Below are 9,482 nucleotides of genomic sequence, written 5' to 3'. Positions count from 1 at the left end.
GGGGACAGCGGGGACCGGGGAGGCAGCGGGGACCGGGGAGGCAGCGGGGACAGCGGGGACTGGGGGACAATGGAGACAGCGGAGACACGGGGCGGCGGGGGCAGAGGGGACTGGGGACAGCGGGGACAGAGGGCAGCGGGTTCCCCGTCGCAGGGCGGGGTTGCGCTGCCACTCACCCACCCACCCACCGGGTGAGCACCGCTCTCCTCGGCGGGTCTCGGCCCCATCCTGCGCCTTCCTGCACCCCGGAGGTGGCCACGAGTGTCTCTATCAATAGTCTTGTTTAGCCAAAAGGAGCGGGAGGTTTTCCCACGAGCTGTTAATAGAGCTGGAGGCCTTTCGCAGGATAACCATTAGCAGAGCAACCGGAAAGCAGATCTGGGAGACGATCAACAGCAGGAATGTGAGACGGGGCCTCGGGGACACAGCGGGACACGCGGCACGCTGGAGGGGACACGCCAGCCGAGGCAGGTCGCCGGGTGCCCTTGGCATCCTCCCCCTCCCCGGGTATTTTTAATGCAATTACATCCCAGGACGCAGAGCTAAAATTGGAACATTATGTGGACAAAGTATCCCCAAAGTCTCCCTCGTCTTTAACACAGGCACTGCTGTTGCTCTGATTAGGCAGCAGCTCCTGTACCAGCTCCCGGGGCAGCGTTTGAAGGTCTGTCCTAATTGCTCACACACTTGTTGTCTCATTCACTTAATTTCTTCTGAGCCTGTTCTGCTTCTCAGGTGTCAGGGCCACAAATGGGGTGGCTCGTGGCTGGGACAGGTCACGGGACAGGTCATGGCACGTGTGCAAGCCGGCGCCACCCTGACTGATGGTTGCTTTGGAGCAGATTTCACCTTTTCTGCAAAGCATTAAGGAACTTTTGGCGGGGTAGGCTGTTACCTTTCACAGGAAGGGAACTAAGGCAAGGTGAAGGTTAAGTGACACCCCCAGGGTGACTCAGGGGGTCTGAACCAAACCAAGCTCAGAACACAGGGTCACCACATCCCTGCTCCACCACCCATCCTATCCCATCCCAGGACCAATGAGGTCAAGCTTTTGTCTCCTCCGTGCAGGAGGACCACAAGGAGTTGCAAATTTTGGGGTATGGTTTCCCAGGGTTGCAGGGATCCCCTGGATGGGTGGGGATGAGCTGCCACTCACCCACCACTGCCCACATTTGACCTGCCTGATCAACATCAATGACACCTCCCAGGACCCCAGTGACACCCTGCCACCTGCACTTCTTCCTGTCCTTCCCTCAGAGCCAAGGGCTCTGCTGGCCTCACAGGGGATGTCCCTTTGGCTACTGATTTTTTGAAGGAGACTCATGCTGGGACATCCTTTACTCAGGTTCTGAATGCAAAGCAAACTCCAGAAACCACAACTTCCCGCACAGGCTGCAGTCACTGGAAATGGCTCCTTGCCCATACACTGTGCTGAAGCAGCATCCCACAGCATCCCACAGTATCCCGCAGCATCCCAGAAAAGCAGCTGGCTGAGTATGAGATACATCAGCAGGGCAGTGGGGTTCTGGCCAAACTACAAAATCCTGATGAGAGAGCAGGTTTGGTGCAGGTCAGGTCCTTTCCCTCATTCCCTGTATGCTGGATAACCTGGGGACAGACCCATAAAGGCCACCCTAGGCACAGGGAGTGCTGTTATCCCAGCCTGGTCAGAGGATCCCATGCACACACAGCCTGAACATCTGCACTGGGATGTTCTCCCAGTGTCCTGCCCCAGCAGAGACCCTAATGTTCCCTTCTGCCATCAGCACTAGTTTGTGTCCCATGGGATATTATTTGGCCTGAACTCGGCAGAGCCAACACATGGGACCAGAACCTCCCTGCAGATCAAACTGCTTTTGTCACAGAGCTGAGGGGACATCACACCAGCTAACTGGGAGATCCCTCCATTCAGCAATATGGGATCGGGAAAACAGAAAGTGCATGAACTTGGTAAGACAGCGAGAAATCTGAAGGAAAAAAAATCTGTTTTGAGTTCACTAGATTCTGTACTACTGAATCCACCTTCCTTGCCTCCAGTTGAGCACGCACAACAGTAAAAAGCAGCAGAAGTAAAAGAAAATGTTGATGTGAAAGTATCCACAGCCACCTGTTACAAAATTCCCTCAAACCCCCTGAGTAAATACCAATTTCATGGTCCCTGTTCACATCTGTAAGGACCCTCAGGAAAGTCAGAGATGCCACAACCCCTCACCCCAGCACAACTCAAATCACTGCATCCCGTCACCTCAGGGTTTGCACCATTAAGCAGCTCTGTGCTCCTATAACTGCCATGGATGTTTGCACCTGAAACCCTGCCTGTGCCCCTCACCAGGCAACCCCAGACCCCCTGGCAGCAGCCCCACCAGCCTGCCTCCTCATAGATGCCTCACCACTGGCACAGGCAATTTCCAGCCCACCCACCCACCCATTTGGGCTCAGGATACAGAGACACTGAAGAGGCAGCACCTGGTGCCCCAGCCTGGCACAGGAAGCTCCTACCTGGTGCTGGTGAAGGCAACGCCGAGCCCTGCCCTTGGCACTGCCGAGCTAAGCCGGCTCCTGCCCTTGTGCCACGGCCGTCAGGGCACCGCAGCCGCCCCTGCACCCGGAGAGTTCCAGACACTTGTCTCGTATTTCAAGGAGCACTTCAAATGCTGTTCGATCGCCACTAAATCAGCCCTCATCAGCAGCCTCCAGACGAGAGCCGGCACGTCCGAGTTGGTGCCTGTGGCTCAGCAAGTTCCCAAAGAGCCCCGAGCGTCACGCGGGGCAGCGGGCGCCAGCTGGCAGGGGGTGGCACTGGACGAGCTACCTTGAGCCAAGAGCAGGCGGATGCACCTGACAGCAGCTCTCAGTGACAGGGGAAATGGGGGAATGGGGCAGCTTCCCAGGCTGCCTCGAAGGTTGGGCCCAGAGAATTCCAAGTGCAACTTCATAAAGAGGCACTGGCTGCCGGTGGAGGGATGGAAAAGCCACTGACCTCAATGAGCACAAGGAGCTCTGCCCTGGACATGGAGGCAGCCCAGGGGACCTGCTATAGCATCAGGAGATGTTTCGATGTCCTGGCGTGAGAGCTGAGCAGATCCAGGCAGACCGCAGGTTTGGAGGGGCCTGGCCATGCCTGCAGCACTTTCAGTATTTCATAACACTGCATCAAACCAGCTGCCCCCCCAGCCCTGACATATGCTTCACTAATGCCAGAGCAAGGCACATTTTAGGATCAGTCTGTAAACCATCCCTTGTCAGAGCAAGGATTAGTGTGAGCCGCCTCTCTCCAAGGGCTCTGGACTGCAGGCTGGCTCCTGGCACAGGGACCAGGGCATGCAGGGGGCTCAGATCACCCACAACCCTCAGTTCTGAGCCCCCCAAATGCCCGGCTCTTACCCTCAGATGCTCTCCAGGGTTCCCCTCAGTGCTGTTCCTACATGCTGAAGGGCAGTGGGACGTCTTGCATCCTCCCGGGAGGGCAGGGAGCATCACACAGAGCACGGTGCCACTGCGCCTGTCCTCTCCTTTGCACATCAAGATCATTAACACCGCAGGGCTGCGTGTCCCCTGAATCAGCAGATCCCAGCCCTGTTCCTGGGCAGTGAGGACAGCTGAAAACCAGCTAAAGGAGACACCATGGAGAGAACAACACTGCTTCTCTGCAGCAGGGCAAGGAACATGCCTGTCCACTCTAGGAAGCAAAACCTGGGCAGTGCCACCTGCTCTCAAACCAGCAGGGAAAACAGTAAACAGAGGCAGAGTGTGACATTCTGTCCCAGGGTTTGGCTGTAGGTGTGAGCACAGTGCAGGGGGCAGTGGGAAAGGAAGGACTGAGGCTCCATAATTCATCACCCACACTGGCCATGCTCCCCCAGCCACTCTGCTGGCTGAGGAGAACCCGACAGGATCACAGCATCCTTCAGGATTCTCGTGGTCAGCACAAAGATGAGAGCAGATCCACATCTCACAGAGCCACTATGGTCTCATGGGAAATAAAATCCAATGAACCTGGTGATGTACAGGGAGAGTCTGAGCCCTGGCAGCACCCCTCACTGTTTGCTGAAGCTGCCACAGGGAAGCTCCCAGAGAAGACGATTTTCCACAAGTGCAGGATCCAGAATGAGATCGAGGCCAGCTCCTGGGGAGCTGCCACCCCCACTGCAGACACTGACAACCAGGCCAGCAGCAGTGCCACTGGAGGCACAACACCACAAACATCGGCATGAGCACCATGGTGGTGGCAGTGCTGGTCCCATTCTTCCACCCACGTGTTCCCATGGCAAAGGTGAGCACAGCCACCACGAGCACTTACAGTGATAAGCAGGGTTCCAGCAGTTCCACAGCAGAGGTGGGCATGGTCTTCTCTCCCAGCTCCCCTCACTCCTGCATCTGGGTCAGGAGCTTTCCAGGGCAGAAATTGGCTTTTAGGCAAATCTGTGGAGAGCTGCTGGCTAACAGGAGACCTCCAGTTTAAGCTGGAGCTCTCAAAGACTCCTCTATTACAACGTAAATTAAATATTTGATAGTGTTAAGCAAGTGACATTTGCAGTCCGGTCACGGCGGGGGTATCAGATAGAGATATTTGCAACGGGATCTGTTTAAATCCGTGTAGTGCTTTGGATCCATCCATCAAAACAAGCCCAGAGCTTTATTAAAATCAATGTTATCAAACACCCTGCTGGGGGAGGCTCTGAAGCCCACGTGGTGGGGCTGGGGGGCAGCTGAGCCCTGCTGAGCTGTGAGACTGCTGTACGGTGCAGCTTTGGAAGGGATTTTCCTTTAGTATTTTAGAGTAGCAAGAGACTCACCCCCACCTGCAGCTGTGGATTCACTGCAGCAGAAAAAAAGGAAAACACTGACCCAGCCCCAGATGGAACCTGTTTTCAATCAGATCTCTTATATATGAGAGGTTTCTGTTACCTGACACCAGATCAGACATGATCCCATCCTAGATCCCTCAGACACATGTTCCAGAAACTGCCACGAGGTTGTTCAGTCTGACAAATCCCTGATTCCCTTCCCCAGCTCAACAATGCTGCACGGAAACACTCTTTGTCAAAGTATAACAAACCTACCTTCATTACCTTCCCTAGAAAGGGTTTGGGAACATAAAGGCTGAAAAGGACTTTCTGCATCTGTCACAGGAGATGTGACAAAGAGACACAGAGTTCAGGCAACTTGTTGACAGTGAACGCCCTTCACGGACAGATTTGGGAAGATTTCCTTACCAGCACATGGCTCAGTCCCATCAGCTGTGGTGGGAGGGGAGGCTCCTTAGCACTGTCCCAGGACTGCTCTGCATCTGCCCTTGGCCCAGAGCTCTGGGAAGATGGGTCCAGGGACAGTTGGACACCCCAATGATGTGGCTGAGGTGCCTCCCTGCCGCCAGCCTGGTCTGCCCCAGTTCCGTGGTGCTTGTCACGGTGCTGAAGCTCCCAAACCTCCCAGCTACTGGGAAAAGTTTAAAAAAGCATGTCGAGCTGAAAGGCAGATGACAAGTAAAAAGAACCCCGAATTTATTGTTTTCTCAGAATTTAGAGTGGGAGGAAGGAAAATGGGACGACCCATGATTTTTTAATGCCTGCAGTTGGCAGCTCCATATTTAATGTGACAGCATCCCTTTAAGAAAAATATGTTCATACACAAGGAAGAAAATAAATTGGCAAAGCAATTTGCTTTCAAGCTAGGCTGACAACTTCCCACTCCAATGTTTTGCTGCAGCCTTGGGTTAGCAGCAGTGGCCAGCACTTCATGCTGGGCAGGGATCATCTCAGAGGTTAAGGATGCTTCACTGGGTGACAAACCCATCTGGGAGCAGTAATTTATCCCAGAGATGGTGCAAAGAAAGAGTGGAAGGAATAATTCATTGTGTGTGAGGCAAGGAGGAGACGTGCTGTCATGTTACCACACTGACAACTCCCCGACACAAACAGAGATGCTTGTTATGGAGCCTGAACCCACACGATCAAAGGGCCTTCTGCATTTGGGGTAGGAAAGGAGAAAAAAAGACTGGAAGAAAGGGAAAGAAGAGAAAAATCAAAGCCTTGTTACCATTTCTTATGAAAGAAACTTGTGAGAAATGCTCTTTGCAGAGCAATTAGTCACCAGGATCTGAGGCAAGCACCCAGCAGGACCCACTGCTGCTGCCCTGTAGCAGGGGAGGAGCACCCTGGTGTTGCTGCTCAGAGCAGCTTGTGAGGGGAAACGATCGAGCTGGCAGTGCCAGCAGGAAGGACCTGTCTGAGGAGGGGACAGCACAATGGCACCAGAGCCATGGGGAAGAGAGAAGTCAGAAACCAGGGTCCAAAACCATCCCTCATTTCTGCATTGCCCTCAGCTGGGGTGGGGTCTCCCCAAATGATGCTGCACTTCCAGCACCTGAGGTCCCTGCTGACAGAGGCAGCTCTGAAGTCAAGCCCCTAAAGCCTCGAGCTTGGTGATGGTGGTGCCACACCCGGGGGTGGCACAAAATCCCTGAGTCCCCCAAGGTGCTGCTGAGGGGTCCCCAAGAGGGATGGGTGTGCAAGGGTCCTGTCAGAACTGCGCTGCGGGAACACTGGTCTGCAGCCTCAATTCACACCTTGAAACCCTAACTTGTCTGTGAACACCAGGATGCCAGCGCTGACAGGCAGGGAAATGAAACGGGACAGATGATAATGAATTGCCCACATCCCTCAGTGTCTCCTGGATGCAGAGTAATGAAGTTATACATTGCTCACTGGCTAGAGGACAGAAGAAGAGTTTCAGAGCTTGGGTTTAATCAGTTCGGTGACAAGCCTGGCCTGGATTCGTTCCCTCCTCTCGCCATGGTTTGGTGTCTCTGCTCCTCTCCCAGCTCCCGGCTCCTGCCAGCCCCAGGACTCAGCGGCAACTTGCTCCTGAAGCACTGGGATGAAGCTGCAGGAGCCCAGTCACTGCAGCGTGAGAATCCTGTGCTGTGTTGGAGGTCATGGGTGTCAGGAGAGAAGCACGTGTATCCAATTAGACTGGGAAACCTCTGCTCCCAGAAGGGCAGAGGGCAGCGAGTGTTGGCTGGCGGTGCAGGTGGCAGCTGGAGTATTTATTTGGGCAGCGCCATTAACGTTATTTAATGAGCTCGGGTGGGTCAGCGTTCCTCCTTGAAAGGAATTCCTAAATGGACTAACGAAAAGTTACTTGTCTCCCTGCCGTAGAGACAGCCCCACTCCTGCTCCCCCCTGTGCATCCGCGCTGAGCAGGAGAGATCTCCCTGCTCCCTCTCTGTGCTCACCTGCCTCCCACACGTGCATGACACTGCCATTGCTGCCGCTCTGTCACCGCAGCGGCTGCCACACTGTCACCGGAGGGTACCTGGCACAGGGGGGAGACACGGCCCGGCCGGGCACGACTCACATCGCCCACGCGTATGGCCAGTGAGCAGCACGGAGCCATGGCTAGAGCAGAGTCTGGTCCTTCCATAGGGAATTCCCAGGATGAAACTTAGGAGCTTCTGCTCCTCCAGCCGGGCGCCGGATGCAGCCCTGCGCTCAGTGCTGGCCGCCAGCGAATTCCAGGCAATGGGAAACGTGGTAGCGAGGTGGAGAGGTGGCCCGGGCAGAGGGGCTGCTGACAAGTCTGTCTCCTGCCCTCAAAGCAGCCCATCCGTGCCAAGGGTCCAAGCATGTCCCAGCATGGGCACGGTGCCAGGTCGCAGCCGGGATGGGAGAGGCAGCCAAGGCACGGCCCTACGAGCTGCCTCGGGGCTGCACTGGGGCCGGGATCCCAACGGGAAGCCCCGCAGTCGCCAGCCCATTGCCAGGGCTCCCGGCTCCCCGGGGCGTGCGGGGGACAGCGGCGAGAGGCTCAGCTCCACTGGCAGCTGGCGGGAGGTGGAGGCGTTGCTGTTATGAAAACATGCGAGGGCTGTGTCTGAAAACATTGTGAGGAGCCAGCTCCATAAATAGGCCCTTTATGGCTCTTCCCTGCGCTGAGACAGGCTCTTTCACACACGCTTGGCTCCGGCACGGCGGGTTACGCGGCTAAAACAGCCCTGGGGAGGGTGGGGCAGACTGGGGAGCACCGGCAGGCAGGACACTGCTGCTCAGAGCCCCCCGGCTCAGCCCCACCACCCCCGGAGCAGGGGCTGCTCCCACCGCTCCAGCACCGTGGAACAGCAGCTCCCGTCCCTCGGCAGGAGCTGCGATGTCCGTGGGAGGACAGAGACCAGGACAGCGACCCGTGCTGTCATGGGACACGGGCAGCAGCTGCTCCGCTGCCACCACCTCCGCGGGCAGCACGCCCCGGCGCCGCAGCACACGGCGGCGATTAATCGATGGATTCATCAGGGAGTTGTCATTAATTGAGCAGCTCCTGTGGCCATGGAGCCCAATGGTCTGTCTGGTATCAGGAGCCATGCGTGCAGCAGCAGCTCTTCACTGCTTTCGGCCACATCCATTTAACGCGATGACAGTTCAGTTTGTGCCCCCTCAGCAAACGTCCCCCGGTGTGGGAGCACTGGTGACTAAAGCAGCGGGTGAACGATTAGTGACTCAGCGCATAATTTTGCTCATTTTGTGCCTTTTTTTAGCACGGGGCGGACAGAGCTCACACAGCAAACTCTCGCCAGGCACCGCCACCGCTCCTCACAGCGTCCTAGCTCCAAGCACCCACCTGGGGCTGAGGACCTTCTGCAGGCAAGCAGCTGTTTGATGTGGCTCTGCCATGGAAAATAGGGAGAAGAGCCTGGAAAACACTGCCAAGGGCTTTGGCTTGTTCTTCATTCTGCCTTTTATTCTTTCCTTTCTGACCTGGGAGAAGGCAGGGGGAGCGCTGCAGCCGCGGGGAGCTGGGCAGCCCCGGCAGCCCCGGCTGCGCAGTTCTCGCCGAGCTGGCGCTGACCCGGCAGCTGCCTTTATCAAGAGCAAAGCACTGTGCTCTTGTCTTGGCGGTAGCTGATGTCTGCAAACACCAGGTGCCGGCTTGAATTAAGCAGCTCTTTGAGCTGGAATTGTGCTGAACACCCAGCGCTGGGGTGAATGATGCCAGAGGAACCTCTGCCCGGACCACCTGCATCAGCCCAAGGACCGTGTGAATGGCTGCGTCTCGCAGGCTGGGGACAGTGACAGGGACGCGTCATCAATTTCCTCTCACCCTTACAGACAGGGCAGACACAGCACGGCAGGCGTAGGAGTGCAGAGAGCCGACATGTGAGAGCAGGTCCAGCCCTGGCTGCCTCCGTGTCCAGCAGCGCTAACCTGGCTGTCAGTGTGTCTGCAGCTCCAGGTGATCCGTGTAGGAGCAGAGAATGAGGTCAATGTCCTTGGCACCACCACCGTACCTGCACAGATCCCCCTCCATCCAGGGGAATGAGCTGAGCCACTCACAGGTTCCCCTTTGCCACCTCTCTCGTTCACGGATCTGTGCAGCCGCAAAACCAGTGTGACCAATACAACCAGTGCCAGCCGCCAGCCGCTCCTATCTCCCATGGGGAGCTGCTGCTGATGCTGGCAAATGGTCACTCAGTGTCACTAAACTCC

At 56.3% G+C, this 9,482-nt stretch overlaps 1 protein-coding gene across 4 annotated transcripts in view; it reads right to left on the bottom strand.

The window, feature by feature from the left end:
• ZNF385C (zinc finger protein 385C) overlaps window positions 1–9,482 on the bottom strand; it is a 59,012-nt gene that overhangs the window by 41,990 nt on the left and 7,540 nt on the right. Inside the window, exon 1 of one of the 4 annotated variants that reach the window (XM_085083629.1) lies at window positions 2,500–2,662. The exons of the other annotated variants lie outside the window; for them this stretch is intronic. The gene's annotated coding sequence lies outside the window, so the exon portion shown is untranslated. Of the gene's footprint in view, window positions 1–2,499; window positions 2,663–9,482 lie in introns of those variants that run through there. 4 annotated transcript variants of the gene reach the window in all.

This window comes from Lichenostomus cassidix, chromosome 27 (assembly GCF_008360975.1).
Source record: "Lichenostomus cassidix isolate B80296 chromosome 27, HeHo_3.0, whole genome shotgun sequence".
NCBI lineage: Eukaryota > Metazoa > Chordata > Aves > Passeriformes > Meliphagidae > Lichenostomus > Lichenostomus cassidix.
This window is presented reverse-complemented; position numbering and strand designations above follow the sequence as displayed.